Source organism: Mchenga conophoros, linkage group LG5 (genome assembly GCF_057382185.1).
Source record: "Mchenga conophoros isolate Kocher_MC1m ecotype Shallow Benthic linkage group LG5, M_conophoros_male_GT1.1, whole genome shotgun sequence".
Taxonomy (NCBI): domain Eukaryota; kingdom Metazoa; phylum Chordata; class Actinopteri; order Cichliformes; family Cichlidae; genus Mchenga; species Mchenga conophoros.
In genome coordinates this window covers 8,205,247-8,230,616 of record NC_140530.1, presented here as the reverse complement: position 1 = coordinate 8,230,616, position 25,370 = coordinate 8,205,247, and the positions used below count along the sequence as shown (strand labels likewise).

At 38.3% G+C, this 25,370-nt stretch overlaps 1 protein-coding gene and 1 long non-coding RNA gene across 2 annotated transcripts in view; one reads left to right on the top strand and one right to left on the bottom strand.

The window, feature by feature from the left end:
* Positions 1 to 25,370, top strand: part of cntn6 (contactin 6) — a 152,740-nt gene that overhangs the window by 11,506 nt on the left and 115,864 nt on the right. The gene's annotated exons all lie outside the window — the stretch shown is intronic.
* LOC146573714 (uncharacterized) lies at positions 21,969 to 24,954 on the bottom strand. The gene is made up of 4 exons (XR_014892418.1): positions 24,112 to 24,954; positions 23,588 to 23,735; positions 22,757 to 22,842; positions 21,969 to 22,164 (listed from the first exon to the last, which is right to left on the bottom strand). It is a non-coding gene; the product is annotated as an uncharacterized LOC146573714 (long non-coding RNA).

The following is a 25,370-nucleotide window of genomic DNA, read 5'->3' as shown; positions in this document are numbered from 1 at the left end:
GAGCCTGTGCAGCTGGAATCATGTTGAATTATTCCTGACATGAACCTGCAAGAAGCCTTAAAGCCACTGAGGTGCACTGTGTGTTGTAGCATTAGAATTAATGAAAGAAACCCCACCAACAGCTGTCCAAACAGTCCTGCCTTCAGTTGCTCGATACCAGAGTTTTACTTTCCAACTGTTGAGCCCAGAAGCTGCAGTGCTTGGCTATCCTGCGCTTTACTGGAGCATCACAGTAAACCGCTCTCACCTTGGTTTGATTTGTTTTGATTTGTAGTTCGCTTTTCTCAGCAGAATTGTTACCTTTGTGTGATCTGCCTTTGTCTAATGCTCCCTGGCAGAAGAAGCATGGCTTATGAATAAATCAGAGACCTCACTTTCACTGCTTTGAAGGATAGCGAGTGAAATTACCATGTACTGTATGGCTGTACTATACAGCACTGGGAGGTACTTTTATCTTTTTCTTTTGCATCCTCTCCCGCTAAAAATAGCCCAAGTGCAGGAAAGTCTATATGGTGCATCTACGAACTTAAATACAATGTCATAAATAATTCCTGCTTCTGTTGTTGATTTCCACGACAATAGCTTTTACAATCAATTATTCATTTAGGCCTGGCTCTGCACTCATCAGTAATTGTATCAGGATTTTGCACACACACTTTAATATCATGTCTCTTATGGAAAATGGCCATTTTTCGGACATCTCTATGAGTGCTCGCCCATGCAGATTTGAGTTTTACAATGATATCTGAGTCAGAAGATGTACGCCATCCCAGCGTGACCGAGGCAATATAAAAAAAGAACAGCTAAGCGCTCACAAAATAAATGTTATTCACAGTTTAAAGTAACACGTACTCAATATCTGCACAAACACCAGTGAAGTTTGGAAATTTGCAAACAGGCTTCTCAGTTGGACTCTGTGGTGTGGCTGAAAGATGATTGAGGATAATACCACGGAAGGAAGGCGGGAGCCGAGCTCAGTTTCCTCCAACAAATCCTCTGTTGTGCTGGTGTCACGAACGCATTAACGGCAGTGCATGTTTTCAAAAAACAGACTTTGCTTGAAGTCGAGCGAAAGCTGCACTGCGCCGATAGAAAGGCTGTAAGATGAAAGATGAACCCGTCACACAGACAGTTGAATAGCAAACTGCAAACTCTTAAATAGATGATATTCAGGTGGAATATCAGCTCATCATTGAAATGGGAAACCTAAAGCTTGTGGTTTTTTTAGACCACACAAAATTCTTTTCTTTAAATGCATGTTTTCTAAGTGAGGATTTTTGTGAGATTGGCAGCCAGTTGGTCAGATGAAGCATTGACTTGCATAAAGTGCTAGTTTATCCTGACTAAGAACACATTATTGAGCAGTGTATGGATCTTACTATCTGTAATAGGAAACTTCTGTGATAGGAGTCTGTGTTTTATCCCTCGCCTTTACAGCGCTTTCCTCCCAATATATGCAGCTAATAGTTACCCATGCAGAATGTGATTTTAGTCATGTATGCAGAAGCAAACACCTCAAAGCAGCTCGATATTATATTTTACTTTTTTACCCCATGTATGTGAGCACTGAGAAGCCCACTGCATTAAGCAGCGGTGTCACTTCCCTTCACAGTCCACCCTAACTGCAGCCACGAGCGCTACACTTTTTTTTTAACTCTCAGAAAAGGGGATTTAGCAGAAGTAATTTTCTGTGCCTGCAGGTACCATCTAAACAAATGCACCCCCATAGAGCTAATTAGTGGACTTCAAGGTAATTATGTGTACCTTTTCAAGCACCGAAATGGTATATATGCAGAATGTTCCCGAGCAGCAAAAGCACAGTTGAACTGTGGAGTATCAGGAGACGTCTGTATTCATGCAATACAAAAACAAACAAACAGACAAAGTATAAATTTCCCTCCTTTTTTGCTGTTTTCATAGGTTTTTAAATAAATAAATAATATTTGTCTTCTGGTTGACCCTTGTCACCTAGAAGATTTTGGTGCCTTTTTTTAATAGACTTTGTTCTCCTGGTGTCTGGTGGATTTTTCTCTGTTTCCCACAAAAACATAAATGTTGGTTAAGTGGTTAATCTAAGCAGGCTGTAGGTGTAGATGTGAGATAGATAGAGTTTCAAGTGGACATTGACACAGTTAGCCTGCTTCAACTGTATAAACAAACACCGGTCGCGGCAGATGGCCCCGCCCCTCCCTGAGCCTGATTCTGTCGGAGGTTTCTTCCTGTTAAAAGGGAATTTTTCCTTCCCACTGTCGTGCTTGCTCATAGGGACTCATATGATTGTTGGGTTTTTCTCTGTATGTGTTACTGTAGGGTCTACCTTACAATATAAAGCGCCTTGAGGTGACTGTTGTTGTGATTTGGTGCTGTATAAATAAAATTGAATTAAATTGAATAAAAACACATAAAATAAATGAATGGCTACTTAATTTTTAGGATAATTCCAACGTTTTTTTATAACATTTAATGATATACAAAATTACCACCAGAAGTTCAAGACCTGCTGCTGTGAAGTACAAACCACAAGGGTATAAAGTACATATTATTAGAAGTACAATCTTTTTCCCTTGGAAGTTCCTGTCCCACTGAGAAGCCGCTGTGCCCCTAAAGGTACAATGAGGTACTTTATTATCAGTTGCGTCGGCTGCAGAATCATGCTGGTTAGTGTTTTCCAGTATCCAACTTTGCTGTGCACTTGCAAAAGTGGAGGACAGTCCTCTTGTCCTTGTGCTGTATATATCTAAAGTACAGTACATTGCATCCTGTGTCACTACCTGCTATGTTGCATCCTGTGAACTTCCCATCGCTCCTTCTTATTCACATCAGCTAGGATAAGTTAGCAGAAATGATTTTCCTCCTGGCACCTCCATCCATCAAATCATGTCTGGAGCCTTATCTGATATTGACGAACTATACGTGTGTGTATGTGTGTGATGTTCTATGAATCCATGTGCTTTTTGATGCTTGATGCAAACCCCCTTTTTTTTTAATTAATATACATGTATTCAGCGCTCAGCCAATGCTTCAATGGATAATGCTGCTTCTGATCAAGTTTGACAACCGCTAAATGATTGTGATCGCTTTTGACAATCAGCTTTTCTTTGTGCACCGCTCGTGATGGAGAGCTATTAATCTAATAAGTAACCATGCGTCGAGGTAGATATGGGTGGCATGCACAGAGTGGCTGCTCTGTGTGCATTTGCGTGCTATTTTTGCAACTGGGTTAATTCATATAACCTTTAGGTAATGCAGTCTTGTGCAGTGGTAACATTACATTAGCGCCAAATATAATGTCAGAACCCCACTCAGCGCAGCTCTACGAGAAGAATGTAATTGAGAGAGCCCACTGGGAGTTTGATGGGAAGATTGAGAATCTCATAATGATATCTATATCTACTGTACAGCAAGCTTTTTCCCCCACAAATGGTCCAGTAATACGCCTTTAAACGCAGTGAATGCAAAGCCTAGCTTCAGAGAGAAGCCAAAACCTCTTTACAGATGTGTTGCACATGCTCTATCACTCCCATGCTTCTCTATCATGCCTGTTTGAGCACGTATGTAAGACCACACGGAGCACTGGGAAAAATGAATGAAAGCAGAGAGAACCTAATGAGAGCTTTCTTGCGATTAAGCAGAATTTCCAACACCCCTCTCTTGTAATCTACAGAGTAGCATAAATGTTGAACCTTGGCAGCCTGCAGCGTGATTAATGCACTGCACACTAAATGGATTTGCAATGAACTGATCATGTGATGAGCCGCTTACACTTTCAATAAACCGGCACCTCGACAGCCGTGTGGCTCTTCCTGGTCTTTTATGGGAGAATTTGCATGTCGAATAGGCACGATGGGCTCATTCACGTGACGTGACCGGGATGAGTCGCACGTCACAAATAGAGGTCTCAGCTTTTAGAACATTTGGTATACACTCCCCCCTCCTCTCCCATCTGCAGCAGGTCACCTGGTCAAAGGCCTGTTTGCTCTCTGTTGGGTGTCTGTCCCGGCAGCCTGGCTGTGTTGATTTTTGTCTCCTGCGGCTCTGTCACTCACCTGGCCCTGTGACCTGCTCCATTTCCCCCTTGAGTTACCCGGGCAGCAGTCCCAGCCCCAGCTTTGCTCTCAGCGTGGCTCCTCAAGACATATTTCCAAGACAACTCATATCCTGTGTGCAGTGAAAAATAGCTTCTGACATCTGTGATTATTCTAAACCTTTAAACTCTTTTTCTGTGACACTTACTGAGGTGTGATAGATTAAGTTTTATCTTCGTGGCCAGCTTGCAACCTCCTTTTTTCTTATTGTTTATGTTTGTGCCCTGAAAAAAGAAAGCCTCCACTAGCAGGAATTCATCAATGCGCTTTATCCTAATATCGGGGCAACATAAAAACTAGGCTGCGAGGTCTAATGGATAAAGTCCGTGGCCATCCTTCAACCCCACCTCTCATTGCGCATTGTGATTTCATAACCCACAGGAATGTTCGTAGACTTTTGTCTCTGAGTAAAATTGTGTTACCTGAAATAGCCACTTTCTCTTAATAGAAAACATGTCCTGAAGATACCGGGGTATAACTGTGTATCTACAGGGCTGACATACCTTTATCAACAAATATAGATCTTCACCAGGCCAAACTGCACCTCGGCTTGTACAGTTTGCGGTTGTATTTAATCCTCAAGTGAATAAGCACCCAAAATGGAAAGATCATAATACCTCTTATAGGTATGCGCTTGCTGGGTTCGACCTGTTTGGCTGTGATTGGATTAAGCGTGAGCTCCCTGCCAGGTGCTGTCGTCGGTGAGGTCGGATGACGGTGCGCTGTGTCTTTGATGAGTGAAGCCGGAGCCCACCGTGGTGGTGGAGGATGGATGGCCTCAAAGTGCAAGGTTCAGGAGAAATGTACCCACTGTGCCGTTTGGGGATAGCGAGGAGATGATTCATTTTCAGCATCACTTCACCCAGGATGATCTCATTACTTTGTGTGAGTGGACATTCCCGGCGATGAGAACTCGGCAGGTCCACAGAGTCTCCACGCTGAGAGGCGTGTCGTATCAGGCGTTGCACAGCACTCTGCTGCTGTTTGGATATTGATTATAAAATGCAATGGGAGGATAAAGTGACCACAGATTTATTCATGTCGCTCCTTCAGATGATTTTGTTCAGACTAAATTGGATACTTTTGATAGCTTTCCTGCTCCAGAATCAAAAAATATATAAGAACTTTGCATCTCTTGTTTTTTTTCCAAGAGCATTTTGGCTGAGATTACTCATAACCAATTTCATAAATATAAAAGAGATGCTATTCACAATCTATTCACTGAGACACACCTGTGCTTGCTCTGGAATTTCAATTGTATTGCAGACAGTGGTGACAGCTGCTTTGTTTTCAGAGAGCTTATTATTTATTACTCAGATTGTTTACATGCATATTTAACAGGTGCTTAATGCGTTATTTTGATCAACAATACAAGATAGAGATGATTGTCGGTTTGACCTCAGCGTTTTTTCCTCCTTCACAGTTATTACAAGAGGAGACAACATATGTTGTTAGTAATTATATAAATTGAAGATTAAATACCAATCAGCAAATTTGGAGCCATCAGTTCTCGAGGCTTTGAACGTAGTAGTTTGAAGTAGCTTATCACACCTTCTCGGTGCACTAATTAAAAGGAAGCACAACTTCACGTCTGAGCGGCACAGTGGAGCTCCTCGTACTTTAGTGACAGGCAGTGTAGCACAGATCTCACTGAGCTTTGATCAAGCGTAAGATTAAACACATGTTGCGTAGAAGTTTAATGATAAACACAGACACTGTAGTCTGAAAGGAAATTGCAGTTCGGTGAAGGATGCAGAGTTAGGTGAGGAAAAAGCAGAACTGAAGTATGCTATCATCAGTGTTTCCTGCAGATTTATAGTCTTCTTTTTGTGCGTGTTATTGTGGAGCTCTAATCAGCTGCCTCTGAACCAGTCTTGATATCGTGGATGGACTCCAACTGCAGCAAGTAGTCTTTGTTCTGCTCCGCAGCCTTGTTGAGTACAGCGTAGTGGCACACGAACCAGTTCTGAACCTGCTGTGGGTTCTGGTCACGGTGACTGTCCAGCTCACAAAACAGAACCAGGACTGCTGTTGGCAGCAGCAGGCTAAGACGTTGGAGCCAGCAGACTGAAGCAGCTGAATGATATCAAAGACAACCGCAACAAGCAGACAGCCAGCCAAGCCAGCTGGGACACACAGAAAAGGATGCTGGTTAGTAGCGACTGTTTTTTCAAAATAAGAGCATGGAGACTGTCTATCAGAATATTATTTGTCCATAAAGATGTAGAAATGCTGAAATGAGTCATCAGGGTAGTCCACACTAGTAAAGTCATTGGCCCACACTTCAACATAAGTGTCACAGTGGGGTACGCCAATGTGTTGTGAACAAGACCCAGAAGCAGATGCAGAGAGAGGAGTTGCAGTTTTTTTTGATGGTTTCATTTTTCAGCTACGGCCATATAATTTTGAATAAACTCCAGACATATTTGTTTAAATAAAAGGCTACATTTTTGTGGTCAAAATTATTATCGCTGTATATCACAGCTACCAAGCGCCAAATAGCAGCACTTAGGACTGCCTCCAGCAACCTTCAGTTCCCAGTCTTATAAACGTCTTCTCCCAACCCATTTCTCACATAGAGATAATGGTGTTTCAGCACCGCCTGTGTGCCTTCACGATATGGGTTTAGGTGCAGTATTGCGTGCAGGACACACATGTTTTGGCAGTGCTCAGAACTCAGCACGGTGGAAAGGGTGGGAAGTCGTTAGAAAAATCAGTAATTAGAGCCATTCATTTTTATAAATAACTTCTAGGTAACAAATTCAATACAAATTCAGCCTACTTCTACAGCCAAGGCGCATTAAGTTAATATTACAGTCTGCACACCACCTGGAATGACTTTTAGCAGAACGCATGTGATAAGTGTGGCCAGCGCTAACAAGATCAAATTTCCTCATTAGTTTTGGTTTTACTGAGAAATCCCAAAGAACAGATGCCAGTCAGCTAAGTGATGAGCCTCATAAGCTGAAACCTGACCACTCTTTTTTCTGCTTCAGGAACAGAAATATCTCTTTCTGGAGTTTTGTGTGCAGCGTTAGTGCACTGGCTTTATTGTGTTTCCTGCTGCTCAGTGGTCATACCGTGAAGCTTTAGTTGCGTTTGAATATTAATTTGCTAATTTAACATTGTTCAGCTTTTGGCTGTTTACAATACGCTCTCCTATTTTTGAATACATTGCATTTCATAGGTTTAATTGTCAGTGTGCACTTACTGTACATTGTGCCTGTTCTTGTATAGTGTTGTTTTGCTTATGTAAAACTCACCGCATACATTCCAGGACTGTAAGCCCTAAAACATTCTTGGGGTCGCTGCAACATCTCTGATCTGGTTCAATAGACTCGTCCTGAATTAATGAGAGAGGGTGATTGTAAACCTATCCACTAATTCACAGGATGATTTAATGAAAAATCTCCTCTTCAGTTCATAATCATAATCATCTTCATCAGAAAGCTGGTTCATATTAGTTGTTAGTTAGTTTTACTCCATTGTCTTCTCTCAGAATCGAAATCAATCCAGCTGTTATATGAGACTAAAGACTAATATTGTTTATGTTTGATGTCAAATTGACCCCAGGAATCAAACGTCTGCCATTTAATTTAGATAAATTAGTAAAACAAAATAATATTAGTATTATTATAGTAGCAGATACTTAATATGCAAAAATAGCTAAAGTTGATCAAACATGATAAGTTAAACTAACTTAAATGAAAGAAAATGATAGATAAACTTAAGCTTTTTTAATTAGTAGGGCTGTTTTAAAAAATTAACTTTACATTATTTCATTTAAGTACTTTATTGATTTACATAGCACTTTTCACAGGATAAAAACCACAAAGTGATTCACAACAATATAAAACAGATGAACATAAAACAGCACAATCAAACAGCACAAATCTAGTTAAAAGCCAATTTAAATAAATGAGTCAAATGAGCATTTGAGTTTACAGTGTGTAGACACATACATGCATCTGAAAAAAAGGTTTGTGTAATATAACACTTTAAATTAAATTGAGTTAGCAAGTGAAAGGTTTGTTTTTGACGTGCATCACTGTGGCATTAGTGCAAAGTTGGAGATTTCTGTGAATGAGAGAAACTCTTAAAACAAACAGTTATGAAAGTGACGGGTTTTTTTGCCTTTGTGACACAGCTTCATATTTTTTAGCATTATATGCCAAGCCTGAGTGATTATTACAATTTGATCTGAGGTCAAGCGAGAATAGGGATTTAAATGACCTTGTAGATTAGACCAGGCAGATGGTGAAGTGAATCAAAATACACCGGGTCAGAACATTTTTTGACCTCAGCCACATGGTGCAGTGTGTACTCTGACGCAGGAATAATGTATGAAAAGACAGCAAATTTGAATTCATGATAGAAACATGCACTGCACTCAGTAAGAGCGTAATGAAAATGTCACGTTATAAAAACAAGTGTCATCTGTACAAGAGTCTCACATTGAAGACAGTTATGCATCTTTTTATGCATTTAATAAACATCCTTGACACTGAAAACCCCATCTTTACTGCGTGTTATTCCATAACTGCTGTCTCATTTCATAAATTTATTTGCTTGGTGTAGTGCGGTGGGAGCAAACTGAGCAGAGGCAGAAAGTCTCAGTCAGCTCTTGTTGGGGGGGTTGGAGCAGTTGAGTAGCTGAAGGATGCTGACTTTGTCAAAGTTGACCTTAATGCATGTAAGGCTTGATAGGGATGACATGCTCTCTGCTGACATCACCTTTGATGTCTTTAAAGTGGCATGAACTAGAAGGTGAGACTCAGCAGCTGCCATGCTGATTGTGTTTAGGTAAGCCTGTGCTTCCTTAAAGGAACACTTTACTGTGTTGTGTCCTTGGTCTTCTGGTGGTACTATCAAGGTTTATCAGTGAATACCCTCACATGTCATGACAAAAGCACACGTGGACATAGCAGTTATGATGAAAAGATCCACTGGCAAATTCTAATGAACTCTAATGAAAAGTGTTGTTCATAGTTACACCTGCTTCAACGTAAGGCATTAGAATGACAAGCGTGTTCCTGTTGTACCTTTTAACCACAGGACACATGGTTTAGTTAAAATATAAAACGGACAAGATTTAAGATTCATATTGACAGTGTTGGGTGTAATGCGTTACTAAGTAAAGCGTTAATGTAATTAAATTACTTTTCCACTGAAAAAGTAGAGTAACTAAATACTGTTCATTTTTAGGTATTTTAATTACAGTTACTTACAATGTACTTGCGTTACATTGTAAAATAATTAAACTCGCTGAATATCATTATTTAATTTCAATAATTTGTCTTCTAAACGTAGAAGTAAACTCTGCCCGCCAGGTGCACGTCATTTCACGCCAGTTTGCTGCATAGTCGTATTCTAAAGCGGAAGATGTCGGCTGTTTTTTGAAATGGACATATTCCCGTCTCTTCACTTTTCTGAAACAAGCAGAGAAGAACATTACAGTAATATGTAAACTATGTCCTGGGGAGAAGAAACTATCGGCTGCTGTTAATAGCACGAGTAATCTACTGAAGCGCTTGACACGAGAGCATAGACGAACACTTCTGAGTGATTCTTGTTCATCATCCATGGAGAACACCGTGGCAACTCCTGCTAAGCAGGCAAAACGTGATTTTACGTCAGCAGCACAGAAAGCATCTGAAGGTGAGCTTAAAAAATGATTGCAGGCCACATTGTGGAAGAGATGCTACCGCTGCGTACTGTAGAGTCTCCGTCTTTAAAAAAATGTATTTATTATTTAACGAGTTTAATTTCTATTGTTTGTCCATTCAAGCTTTATAGGGATTTTAAAAAGTATTTACTTAAATTACTTATTGAGTAATTAAGTTACTTTTCTGACACAGTAATTAGATAAGCATTTTAAATACAATATTGACTAAGTAATTAGTAATTAGTAATTAATTACTTTTTTAAAGAAACTTACCCAACACTGCATATTGAGTATAAGAAAAATATAAAAAGGACTAAAAACAGTAAAAGCAAAAAAGGAGACAAACATGAACTTTCAAGTTTAATCCCACCAAAGACAAATGTATTTGTTACCTTGACAAAAATTATCTACATATTTTCTCCATATTTTTTTTAATATATTTAATATTTTTATATTTTTTTATCTGTAGAATTTTGAAAAACAGGATTTCAGGTTTCCAGGATTCAGCCAAAATTCAAAATATTAAAAAAGTGAGAACAAATGCAAATATTTTACATGTGCTTAAATAAATGGCCTCTAAAGGTTGCTCAAAGGATTGCAGCTTGCTCCCACAAGCTTGTCTACAACAAATGATTTATTTATAATATTATTGGATTCCTGTTGCTGTGAATGTGATTCTCTACTTACAAAGGTTTGAGGAAGCTTGGAAGTTAAGAGGACAGAAGTAGTTCATGATTATAAAATATTTCCTGATTGACACTGGCTCGTCTTATCAACCTGCAGAGACAGTAAAAGCTGCTTATTATACTGACAGTCGTGTTTGCTCAGCTACGTGTTCTAAATTGGTTCGTATTTGCAGTCTTAAACTTGCAGACTGAGGACAACATATGCTGGTTTCAGTTGAATGCATTTGTATTTAGTCTGGTGAAATCCTTTTCATCTGAGCACTGGAATTGGCAGAGGTTGCAATGCTAATAATGCTACCTGTCATACTGTAGCAAATTGTTTCTTTGTTTTGTGCTTGTGCTGCTCACAGTCTGAAGTTTGTCCAGTGCTAAACCAATAAAGTCACTCAGCAGCGTACATCTGTCATATATGAAACTTCTGTAGAGTACTTTTGCGTATGCATCGATTGTAGGTCATCTTGTTCTTCTAGTTTGGACAAAACAAATTCTGATATATTGATATATTCTGTATTTCCTCAAGAGAGTATATCTGTTAAGGAAATATAGAAAGCCCAGATGAGATTTCAGAAGTCCACTTCAGATTTGAATATGCACATGCTGAACTTTATATGCCAGATGGCACGAGATGGGATGATATCAAATGAGAAATTGTTGAACTGGGTAAGCTCTCCCACGATGTGACCACATTTCCGTAAACTGCGATCAGTACAGCATATTGAGATTAAAAATAAATCTACCAAACATGTTAGAAAGCCAAGCCGATGAAGTTGATCATCCCAGTGTTTTCAATGTGCCTCGCTTTATGCATGCTTCCAGGAGAGACCACAATATAGTTTCACATTATCTCAAAAGTCTCAAATCTTCATTTAGAATTGCTCCGAGGTCCCGTAAATCTGGTAGCTCCTGGTCGTGTAATTTCTAGATACTGATGCTTTCCCCTCACTGTTATCAAATAGACTATTATGGTTCAATTCCAAGAAATTATTCAAAATGTGAAATCAGGAGCAATCAACCAAACATTTGTCGAAGAAAAATGATCATTTGGCTGCTTTGCCGGCTGTAGTAACTGCAGTGTAACATCAACCATACTGATATCATCATTCAAAAACTCTGTTGACTGAATGGGCTGTTATAGATTTCCCATAGATTTAATACACGGCTGAAAAAAATGAAGTGCACTAGAGCGGCAAGAATGAGACAACCCTCGGGCTGAGGGCCTGATGTCCTTCAATGGGCCCACCCTGGACCCTGACTGGCATTTGCCGTAAAATATCAGAATTGGCAAGACCACCACTGGCTGTCTTGTGCTTTTCACAGATTAGAGCAGTTTCACTCTGAGCACATGTGACAGATGTAAAAGGATTTGGAGAAACTGTGGAAGGCTGCACAAACCTCTACATCTAGACAACAGCACCCTGACTGCCATTAGTTATCAGGATGAAATCCTTGAACCCAGTGTCAGACCCTACTCTGATGCTGTGGGTCCTGGGTTCTTCCTGGTGCATGACGATGCCCAGCCTCGTATGACGATGCAGGCAGCTTGATGAAGGAAGGATGAAGGACTTGATATCACTGACTGGCCCCCACACTCACCTCACCAATCCAATAGAACTCCTCTAGGACATTATGTTTCAGTGTATCCGATGCCACCATGTTGCACCTCAGACTGTACAGGAGCTTAGCGATGACCTGATCCAGATCTGGGAGGAAATTCCCCAGGACACCATGCAGGACACCATCCATTGTCTCATTAGGAGCATAGCCCAATGTTGTCAGGCATGAATACAATCAGGGGGGACCACTGTGTGTCATTTTGAGTTGCTGTACTGAAATTTCACTGAAATGGACTAGCCTGCTGCACCATTTTTCACTTAGATTCTTGGAGTATAATTTCCATCAAACAATGATGCATTCTTTTGTTCCTAACGTATTACCCATGCATGATTTTTCACATTGAAATTTGAAGTGTTGGTTTAAGTTTTTGGAGCAGTGTATTGTAGTTCGAGGTCTTCTCATACATGTTAACCACACTTCACCAGAAAGCTGCACAGCAGAATTTAGAGCTTTCTTGGCAAATGTGCAATGCTGTAAATTTATCAATATAACTTAACTTCTTATGGATAGTTTGGGGTTTAAAGTTGCTATAAGTTAGGTTGTGTTTATACATCTTCATGCAAGTTACCATACAAATGTGGCTCTAGACACAGTACAATCCCATGTTTTGTTTTATTCTGAGTATTTCAGTCCAAGGTTTTTCCTTTTGCTCAGTTTTTCATTTTAATCATGGTGGTGTGACCAACCAGCATGGAAAGTGCAACAAAAAAGCTGAAACAAACATGCCAGCAGAACAACAACATATAGTGAAAGTGAGAGCGGCTGCATCTCCATCTGTAGTATCAATTTAGCCTTTTCCAATAAACTTGTGATGGACTAGAATAACACCTGTAGCCAGAAACAGAGACTATCTACAACATCAAAATAGTTGAAATATCTAAGAATTAGCAAACACAGAGAACCCAAAATATCATGGTTGAAACCTAGACTAAATATCTTTAGTTTTCATTGACAGATAGTGGAGATAGTACTGTGAATATCATGTAACCATTAGTTTTACTCCTTCCATTTGTGTGTGTGTAAAAAAAAACCCCCAAAACAATCAATAACCAAAAGACTCTTCTTTTTACACCAGAGAAGAAAGAGTTTAGAGGGATTTTCCAGAAAAAAACAATCTGGTGATTGTGATGTGATATTAAAATGGACATGGACACATGAGGTTCAGTATGTTTTTCCTTAAAAACCCATCAGGAGACATTACTGGAATACTTCCTGACCACCTACCATTTGGTTCACATTTAAGACCGCATGACTATAGTGTATTCTCCGTGTGTCGGAATAAAGAACTGGTATAATTCAGAGTGTTTTTCTCTCCTTGCTATGTGATGTGATTGGTGTTTGGTGGTCTTAATTCCGCTCATACTTCCAATATAATTTTATGCTTTTAGGCAACATCTCCTGTTCTTATCGTGTTGTTTTGTTTTTGTTTTCTCTGTAAAACAATTAAAGCCTTCCAAAAACAGCAGAATGTTTTAGATCAAAATGATCTCTTATTGGCTGAGATGTCGTGATGCTGAATTCCAGTCCAGTTGGCCAGGCAGACCGCCTGTAACCCTTTCTGTTGTGATCTAGGCTTAGACGGCACCCAGACGTCTCCCCCTCCTGAGCTCTGGGCACAAACAGACGGCGAGTTTGAGCCGTGATAGCAGAAGCAACTTTGAGTGGTAGCCTATCAGGGAGAGGCTGACTGCAGGAGCTGGATGGGATTTGAAGACCTGGCCCTCCATTAATCATATTCAAATCAGCATCCCACTGAATGCCTCCCCTAAGCCTCTCACTTCTCACTCAAGCTTATCTTAATATGGACAGATGAAGCCACAGCCTTGTTTGTCATTTTTATGGTCATTGTAATCATACTTCCATCACTCATTATTGCTGATGTCAAAATTCTCGATGGCCTGAAGACGTGTCGTCAGTTTGTTTACAAGCAGTTCATCAAACTTAACAGGCAGCAACGTGACTTTTAAATGTGGGACTATAATCGTTGTTTCTTATTCTGAGTCGTTTGTACTGTCAAATTATCTAAATTAATAAAAAGAAATGAGAGGCTTTAGTTTACTAACAAGTCCAAGTGAAGCTTTGCTGTTAGGTTTTCCTCACACGCTGATCTGGATGCAGTGCCGTAGATCTATCTCAAATGTACAGCTGGCCAAAGGACTCTTATTTCTGGTGAGAGCTTAGTGAGATCTATGCATGTTTAGAAAGATAAGAATTTCATTATACTCTCAAGGACCATAAATGTTGAATGGGAATTTGTCTCCAACGGTTTGTCTCTGTCTGCATCTCAATGATATTCAGGACAACACAGAGATTTAAAAGAGGTGTTTTCCTCCTGCGTCCGTCCCAACAATTGTTCTGAATGAAAAATAATATTCAGAACACCACTGCAGATCATATTCAACCTTCACTGCTTTGAAGAACAAATCCTGTACAGACAGATAGCTCTAACAAAGCAACTTTGTTTGCATGCATGTAATCTATAGTCTTAATGGAGCATGACGAAGTCAAGTCTGAACCCATTAGCGGCTATAATCCGCCACTGTTCGCTGATAAATCTGTCTGTTGTTAGTTCACAGAATCGTCTGCACTTTTATTTATTTATTTATTTTGGATAATGTACAATAAGATGCATTATATCCTTTTATTGTGCATGAATATGATGCAGTCGTATTGCTTCATACTCAATTATGTTCGTATGCAAGCAATAATATAATTAGTTTTTTCTTTCCCTCTGTGTATCATTGTCATTTGGTTAAGCTGTTTATGTTTGTTGCAGAAATTCTAATTGGTATAATATTCCCATTTTCATGCAATGCTTCATGCCGTAATTACTGACAGAACACGTGAACTCTTTCTCACCTTGCATGCTCGAAGAGCGGTCTGTAAACCGTCTTCTGACACTGTGCTTTTGCAATTTCACTCCCGCCTTTTGATGTTATTGTTACAAGTCAGACTGTGTGTTAAAAGTAGATTACTCTGCAGAATTTGGCAATGCGCTAAATGTCCACCGGGCAAATTTGATGAATTCGGAGACCTTTAATGAGTAGGCCCTTGGATTGTGGCTATTTCACCACTCTTTAAGCCGCACCAAGCAACTCCACCCTCCCATGTTTCTTAAGCAGCCTGGACAAACAGCAAAAGGGAATAAAATGCAAATTTCAGGAAGCTGAAATCCTATAAGATGTTGTCAGAAAACTGCACACGGCACACTTATTTTCTCAGGCTGCTCTGCGATGCCTTACAGCAAAGAGAAGCAAAAGATGTTAATGAGTCCATGCAGCTTTCTCTGGACCAAGTGTTACTCCAGAACACGGGTGCTGCTAGCGTGCAGTGTTGTTTCTATGGCAGGTTTTCACTTACTTTCTTTGGGGGAAGAATCCATGTGCTTGCCCTCTGTGAACAAGATAAAGCTGTGCGTGAGTTGCTCTACCACGTATAGCCATTCTATATCTTTTTCAGCACCTTGCCCTTCCTCTCCTTCCACCGTCTACCTTGCTCTGATTGACAAAGCAGAATGTTGAAGGATTTGTCAGGTGACACATTTTTGTGAAAGAAAATTGTGGGTTTCCAGTGAAAACAATCTGAATGAAGGAGATCCTCAGTTAAACACTAACTCCAGGATTGCCATTACACAACTAGGAGCAGAATGGAGGACGAGTAACTTACCAGTAAACACAAACAGTCCCCTCCTGCAAGCAACATAGAAAAAAAGTCTAAAAATACAGTACAGTGTAGCATTTTAAAATGAAGGATTTTTTTCCACATGCTTTTAACCACACATTAAATATCAATATTTATGGAAACCTGGGTTAAAAAACGTAAAAAAATTTTGCAGGGTTGGAAACATAAGATTATTATTCCAACTCTCTGGTCATCTGTCACAGCAGGCATAAGATTGGAATTTGTCACAGATGTTGAAGATATTAGGTGAAGATCTGTGCATTTCAAGTGCATATTCAAAAGGGCTCTTCAAAAGTATTTTTAATTAGACAGGGCCTATCCTTGCACATGATTTCTTCTCTGGTATCATTCAAACCTAATTCCAAGTCTTACTATAATCATTGGTCCTACAGTTATGTGATGTAGCTTTGGGGCAGATCTAAAACCTGAAGAACACTTGCAGAGGACGGTGACTCAATGGGAAATAAATAAAACATGTTTGAACAAGGTTGGTGGTTTGAACCCCAGCTCCTTCAGTCTGCATGCTGAGATGTCCCTTAACAAGAAACACCAACATCTGTGATATAGTGTTGACATGTCATCCCCTTTTGAGTTAATATAGCAAACAGATGCTTTTACAGAGCGATCCATTAATTATGGAGCAAATATTTGACACAAACCCAAACTTCCACTCAGTTGTGTTTTTGGTTTCAGCTAACTCTGCAACAAGGTAAAGTAGGGCTGCTCAATTAATCGAATTTTAATCACGATTACGATCTGGGCTTTCAACGATCATTAAAAATGACTGAGCCGATTATTAGCCCCTCCCTAATTTATCCGCGACACCTTAAAGGCCGGTCCGTGAAAATATTGTCGGGCATAAACCGGTCCGTGGCGCAAAAAAGGTTGGAGACCGCTGATTAAGAGGACCCGAGGGAAGCTCGGAAAGCTAAGCAGAAGTTATTTGGAGAGTGACTGCCATTGGTTGAAAAGAGAGTTTAAAAAAAAACTTCAGTGGTGTTGCACACTATTTTATATTATTTTTTTAAAGTCATTGTTAACCCTTTAAAGCCGGTCAGAGCAGCACGCTCCGTGTTGTGTAACTATTTTTAAATCCCTGTAGAACCTGAACCGTGTAAGCTAGCGCAATAATTTGTTTTGCATATGAAACCGGAGGAGTTGTACTTACATCTTATGCCATCAGCTTGTCCTCGGTCACGGTTTCGTTCCACATATAGCTTTGCAAAAATTGCATAAAAAGCGCTTGCAGGAACAAAAACATAATATTCCAGAAACACGCTTTGCCGTTCCTATCAGCTGTTCGTAACACTTCCCACAGTGAAATGATGCACCTGCTGTTTTCTTTGCAAATTTGCATCATAGGATTGTTTTTTGTTTTTCCTGCAATATATAAAAATTGCTGTATCTCCAAAATAAAACTATGAAGACACTCAAAATAAATTTCCTGTTGTTGTAAACTGTTTTTTGCAACTTTATTGTATTTAAAGTTTTGAGGGATAAACCTCTTAAATTTCTCCAAGTAGAAATGTATGTAAACAAAACAAAAGCGATTTTCAATTTTTTTTGTAGTTTATTGCACTTTTTTGCAATTAATGTAGTTACTATGGACTTAATGCATACATATTAGTAAAATATGGGCTATAACCGTTGTATAGCAACTTGAAATGCTCCCACAAATGGCACTACAGCATGTAAAAAAAATAATATAAGCTCTGGTGGACTTGGTTCTATAGTAGGTCTTAAAGGGTTAAATAAATATCGTCAAATAATCGTGATCTCAATTTCAGTGAAAATAATCGTGATTATCATTTTTGCCATAATCGAGCAGCCCTAAGGTAAAGTGGAGGAAAACAAGCAGAACTGCATATCCAGTCACTATAGTTAAAATAGGACTGTTATTTCATTTGTTTGGTGATGGATTATTCACACAGTGGAACTGTTGTCAGTGAATCTGGGATCAGAAGTGGGATTGTAAAGTGGCTTGCATGGTGTTTTTGACTACTACTACTAATAATACTTTTGGCTTCTTATTTAAATCTTATTTAATCTATACATCTGTTTAAAACTTTTTACCTTCATTATGCTACTGATGTTTTAGACGAGACCTAGATTTTGCTTGCATTTTATTACCTATGACTAAATCAGCAAAATAAGAAAGCCTGCCTCACTGATCGCCCCAGATCACTGTCAAACAGCGACCAATTCATACAACACCTCTGTGTTGTTTTGCCAGACACACAATGCAGAGCAGCTGTGTCACTTTAGGACATCTACTAGGTGATGGGTCTAACACTGCAGGGTGGGTAACCTTTTCAAAAGGCTACAGGGTACATAACCTTTTGAAACATTTAAACATTCATGTGGTGGCCATTAACTGTGATGCATGTTAAATACTCCTGGGCTGAGAGAGGGTATCTGAGACTATTTGTAGCCGCTGGACAGCCTTTAATAATCCCTCAATGCATATTCAGTTTGAAATGAGAAACCTCTGAACACAAATCTAATTTACTCCATAAGTTCACAATCCTGCACAACAAATTAAGCTTTGATTTGAAGTGCAACAAAGAGTAAACCAAATATCTTGAACTGTGATTGTGGTATTGATTAGTATTGCGTGGATATTGTGAGTTTTAAATCTCGAAGGTTCTGTCATAAAACCGCGTAGTCAGTTATTTGGTGTACAAATTACGGATCAGCTCAAAGGAGCTGTTACCTTGGCTTTCATCTTACGTGACAACTTAAAGATGTCAAGGGTTACAAGGTCGCTTTTTAAACAAGCTGGCTCAGAGAAAAGGTTACTGACAATCCAGTGCTATCAAATCAAATTACAGGTCTGGACTAGCAATGGACTTATAAACAATCTGTGTCTCTTTTTAAAAACACTCACACGCTGTGTTGAAAGAACAGGATAATTGCCAGGGGAGGCTATATCCACTGATTGCTCAAAAAAAGGTTTCTTTGTTTTTTTCATCTCTGTATATCTTCTTTAACATATTGTCTAAAATTATGTTGTATATATATATATATATATATATATATATATATATATATATATATATATATATATCTACAGAAAGCTTGTTTTTCAAGTGAAGACAGACCTAGCCAGTGCACTCCATATAGCTTTTTTTTCAGGGTAGTAAAGTTTTGAAGTCCTCCAGTGAGATTAGTGTTCAATGCTGAAAGCACTATTAAAGAAGAAAAATAGTCCCTAAACAGTATTTCCTTTTTTTTAATTGTAGACTTTGTATATCTGTGATTTCACCTCATAAACTGCATACTCTATTTTATTAAAAAACAAACAAAAAAATGACAGCTTGAAAGCATAACAAAATTCTTGGTGCACATCATAACGTGATCAAACAAGTACAAGCCTAAGACAATAAAAGTAAAAAAAACATTGGTCTGCAGTATGTTAAATTAGCTTGCACAGGGACAATTTGTGTTCCCAGATTATCAAATTATATTCAGGATCGATGCCAGTGGGAGAATTTTAATTTTTTTCATATTTGTGCTGATGTGCTAATGAGGCAAATATGACAAGAAAAAAATAAAATAATACCACACAGACCATTTCTCTGTGGTACGAGTCGCCTCACATGATAAAAAAAACCAACAACAACAGATCTCTGTGGAGAGTTTTTATACAACAAAGGTTTCAACTAAAGAGATTGGAATGTGGATTTTATCAGTCCGAATTAATTAAAATTATGAAGACTCCACCATAAGCGGGTTGTAGTTTTTCATGATTGCCACTGCTTAAATATGAGAGATTTCAATTCTTTGCAATACTTTCATATTATTTAATTTTCTTTAAACTTCTTTAAGTTTAAAAGAGATCATAAGTTAAAAAGTGAATAAAACAGATAGTAATAGCTAACAATAATAAGTCTCTATCCTGAGGTAAAACCAAGAAAATAATTGCTTCTGAGCTCTACTGAGTAATCCCAGGTTGTTCCTAACTTAATTGGTGTAAAAAGATTTTCAAAATGTAAACAAATGCAGTCTAAAAACAATTATGCCCAATGCCCAGCTAATGGTAACTCACGATATAAGGAGATTATATCAGAGTGGTGTAATACAAAGCAAGCTCAACACTTCCTTTCTTTGCATTAGTTTGCTCAACAAAACTCAAATCCCGTCAAAAATCACAGGTCTCTGTTCAGCCTGACTTTCTACTTCAGGCACGCCCACATAAAACAGGGCTTTTTTCATGTCTTATATGACTCTTCCCACCAAAATATACCCTACGTGTACAACACAGCTGTTATAAGTAAGACGATAGAACATTGTTAATCTTGGGATTATGCACACAGAGCAGTAAAATAAACATTTCAATTCAAGTAAAACATTTTTAACCTTGAGTGCATTCTTGGTGCTGCTGTTTATTTCTAAGGTGACAGCTGCATATTACAGTTCTGAATCTCTAAATTCCATATATTTAAACATTAAAAGTTACTGTCATGACAGGGAAGACATAGAAGGTTACTTAGTCACTTTGGCCGATCAAAACTTTTACTGATTCTTAGTATTTGTATGCTATGTATCTGTGTATGTATGTATTCTATGTGTTATGTGTTCTCGTAGCTGCAATTCCAGAATGCAAAAGAGACTTAGCCGCACATTAGAAACAACTATAAAAACATTCATACATTTTTCACCAAATAAATACATGAACTAATTAACATACACATTCTAGCGAGAATGCAATGCACAGTTTGTGCTGGTGTAATTTCATGGTCCAGCTTCATTACTTATATAAGTACAGAACAGCTTAACAAGCTGCACTCATAAAACATACAGTTTTCGCCCAGCAGAGAATCTCTGTTGCAATTAAAACATGCTGCAGAAAAAAGTGGCACTTCCAAGCACACTAGTAGATCCTGGGCCCCTAAGGGTTTTTACCTATACCAGGTACACTGAAAAAAATATGTTGTTGGATTTACTTAATTCAATGGTGGACATTTGTTGCACACAGATGTTTTGCTTTGGCAGCAACTTAAACAATTGAGTTAAATTAACACAATTTATTCATGTTCAATAAGCCTGTGCAATTTGTGTTGATAAAATGTGACTTAAACATGTTTTGATGAAGTAATTTGAGCTCTTGGAATATTTTAATCCTTCACAATTTTCTCACTTTATCCCAACACCATTCAATAACTTTTACCCAATACTACTTGGTCACTTAAATACTACATGTTATCTTCAAATTACATTTTGCTATTATATTCTAGTATCAAATACACAATTTTCAAATGGAGGCCTTATAACAGATTGTATTGTTCTCTTCCAAGATGGTTGCTGGCATCCACCAGTAACCTTTCAAAACAAAATGTCTAATTTCACTGCATTGACAGTAGGTAAAGAATTAAACTGACATTACTCCTCCACTGAATCTACATAAATCAACAGTTAAATAATGTCAGTTCTTCCGTGTTCTCTGGAATCAATCACAGCAAAGAAATTAGACTGTTTCTTTTGAAAAATGTTGGGAAAGAACAAATCAAGATCAAAAATCAAGATTCAGTTAAACAACAATTATAACTAAACAATTTGAGATAATGTTAGTTTCCATTAACATTAAATTAGGTTACTGAATTGGCAAACACCTTCCTATTAACATTACCCATTTTACCCCAATAACTAAAGAAATTAGCACTTGCAGGTCAAAACCTTTATTCAAGAGATGCAAAAATAACATTGATACAGTGACTGTCAAAAATTACAGCACTGATCATACTGTGACATCTTGGTTCAAAACAGCAAGCTTAGAAATATTCAACGTTCCTTACTTCAACTGAATGAAACTGAAAACACCATTTCACACGACCCATATGGGATATTTAGACTGTATAACTGTTCACGCTACATCTCTTCACTAGTAAAAGAAAGAAAAAATACAAAGAGAAATTTAAAAATGCTGCCAAAATGCTGTACAGAGCAAAAGGAAAAACAAACAACAACAACAAAAAAACGGCCCTGTCCTCATGGCAGTTGCAGAGTATATAAAAATGAACTCTGCGATCTGTTCCTGGAATTGAGCTTCAAAAATGCAGCAGAACAAGTGTGAGATTTAAATGTCCTCTCACCTAGAGCTGATCACCTCACATGCATAACAGTGAGCTTTCCTTGCAGGAGCAGTTTTGTCTTAGTTGTGAGCTTTTCTTGAGAGCTGAGTTGCATCCAACTCCATTACCACCCTTTGAATCACCTCAAAAGTGTAGCAGAGCTGTGATGGGTAACTCATGTTGAAGGAATAAAAAAGGTCCAAACAGCATGGCTACTGCAAAGGTCACGTTATCCAGATCTTGAAGAACTACTATACCCTCGATGATGATGCCAACATCAGAAAAGTCATTGCCTGGCGCATCCTCTGGAGACAGATGTTCTTTGTGGTTTTCTCAATCTGTGCAGTGCCCTCAGTCAAGTCCTGGTTAAACACAAAACATTTCTTTAAGATTCCTTTTTAAACTCATCTCTTTTGAATCTACCAGTTCTAATGTTATAGTAATTTAAACCAATGCAAGCAACATAGTAAATAGCTATAGCCAAAGAGTGGCCTGCCATGCTGCTATTCATGGTCTAACAGAGTTTCTAAGAGAGAGTGAAAAACATAATAATTTCAAATGCTTTACATTAGTTTTTGTTAGAAAGACACTGGCCCATCAGAAATCCAGGTTATGCCACTCAGAAGATGTTAGAATTTAGACTTTCAGCCCCACAATTTGGTTAGCTGTTGGTCAGTTGGTCTTTTTTTTTTCCAAACAAAAGCTAATGTAAATATTGGGGGGATTTTCCTTGGTTCACTAGAATGACAAATTTAAAGTTTTTTCACACTGATGTGACCCCTAATACAGGGGTGGGGCCTCAAGGGCCGGCGGCCGAGTTCACTACCAGGCCTCATGTGAACTTCAAATTATTAAAGAGGACTACTGGTCCTAACCAGTCCAATGAGGATCAAGTGGATAACTAAATGCATTTTTAAATGTTGCAAAGCCACAATCTACTCATAAAACACTCACCATGAACTCCTGCACCAAGATTGCAATTGTCTTTCACACAGATGCGGAGCACTTTGATGAGACTCCCTTTGAGCATTAATGTCATCCTAAAGTATTATAACAAAGAAAACAGAGATTTGTGAACTTTTCAGTAGCACAGAAGAAAATGATCCCAGACAAAAACTCTTGACTTTTTAAACCAGTCAACATGCAACACCAGCATCTACAAAGCAATATCAAAAGTTCCTGTTTGACATCAACTTTATGGATATATAGTTTCCAGAACATATTTTTTTTTTTTTTTTTTTTTGGCCTGTCCCGTTTGGCTCTTTTGCCATCAGAATTGTTGTCTAAAGGCAAAGAAAGATGCCCAACGGATTTACTTTAATAAATTGACCATCCCAGCCTTGCCATAATGGTCCATTTGATTCACCTTTTATTGTTTATTTTATTTTCACTTACTGAATATGGGACAGACTTGACTGGGGGAAAGAAGGGGAGAAAGAAAGAGGGAAAGAGAAACAGCTGAGAAGAGGGACGGGGGAGAAGGGCAAAAACCAACAGAATGAGCAGAAAAAGAAAAAAAAAAGAAGAAAAAAAGAAAAAAAAAAAGCATATATCAATCACCTGGGTCACCTGCTGAGAAAGAAAAAAGAAAACATATATTTTTTAAAAAAGATAAATTTTTCTCAGTGGGCCAGTAAATGCATGACGAAAATTATGGCATCCTTTCAGTGGAATCAGTACTCACTTGTAATAGTTGACTGTTTCAATGGATGCAGCATAAAAATCTTTTACTGACCTAATGCAATACATATAAACTTTGTAGTTAAAGAATTTTAAAGTTCTTACTGTCATCATGGCAGCTACATCCTTTAGCTTTGTGCCCTGTTCCCCCGATCACTTTGCAAACACTTTCAGCAGACTGTCAGAGAGAAACTCAGCTCCGTCAGAAACCTGTAAAGGCATGGTTGGGATGCACTGGAATGCTGCATTTTATCTGAAATGACATAAAATTATTTTGAAATAACAGCAGGCATTGTGCTTGGTTAATAATCAGTAATGTTTTGTTGAATAAAAACTGTGTTTCCAGATCTTATGGGATTCAAAAAATCCAAAGATGTTTGTTCCTGATTTGCAACCCAACAACCCAGAAGTTACAACCTCATTTTAGTTCAAGTGTGCATTAATGTGAGTCCAGTAATCACCTTTCTGACAATACATACAGGTATAAGTTAAACCTATGGCAGATTTTGGATTTCTCAGTTGTATTAATAGGGTGGTCTATTTGAGTATGCATGCACCTAATAATTATAAAAAACCTATTATAATTAAGTTACAGAAACCTTAAGCGAAAATAGAATATACTTTCTTACCATAACACCTTGAACCCACAATCCATCAGCTGACTCCTGGTGAAATGCAGAATAGAGGTCGTCTCTCAATGTGCAGCAAAAAAAACAAAAACAAAAGGACAGCAGGTGAGGGCAGGAGGGGTAGGGATGTAAGCTAGCATAATGCCACTGATGATATTAGCTAAAGCTGTTCAATGTCCAAAATCTCACTAACACCACGGTGCAGTAAATACACAATGTAACTGAAGAGTCATTTGGCAAATCTATTCACACAGAAAACCAAATTATGTTATGAGTGCCTCGTAATTAGGTTTAATGTGATATTACGGCTCTTGTGCCAAAGACAAATTCAAATGAAAAAGCGCCAATTCTTTGACAACAGATAAAACAGCAAATAAGCTAACGGCTCTTTTTTAGCATGTTACATGGTGACACTCTAGACGTTTAACTACATTTGGCTGAAATATGGTAAATATTAATTCAAAAAATCAAGACATACCAAAAACGTAGAGTTGACTGCTCGACTTGACTGAGATGGATGCCTTTTTTAAACCACGATCCAAAGCCCGCGAGACAAAATCACGCGTGGTTTCACGAGATTTAACGTTGCTATCTTATTGACTTACTTCACCTGAACATGATATGAACAATTTAATACACCCTTTCTGCATATCATGTAGTTTTTACACTATATAGTTACATTTATCTTTAAAAGATGAGGCAATTGTGTTAAATACATGCAAGATGCTTACATAAATCCAAGAGATGGCCAGTCCCTTTTTTTCAGTGTACTATGATGTCATCATGTTGCCTGGCAACGGCTCACGTTGTATAATGGCGTTTCATAATTCTTATTTCACAACAACATCTAAGTTTTGTATACCAACCGCAGTTATGCATGGCATAATACGATGGTGTCAGGTTGCCTAGCAGCCAACTAGCAACAGATACTATCTTCTTCCTAAATGGCCTGTTTTTAGCATTTATGGACCTATAACACCTTATCAAAGCATCATGCTGTTTTAGTTTCATTAAAATAATATCTCATTTATATCCACAAAAGCTGAAATATACATAATATGTTATAATGTTGTCATGTTCCCCAGCAGCCACCTAGCAATGGGCTAAAATGGCCCATTTTTTAAAGCATTTATGCACCTACAAAACCATGTAGAAGCATCAAATCATTTTCATTTCATGGCCGACAGCATGACAAAATCAAGCAATACTGTACTGTGGGCGTGATCTAGTATAAATAAGCTACAAGGTCATAATTGCTA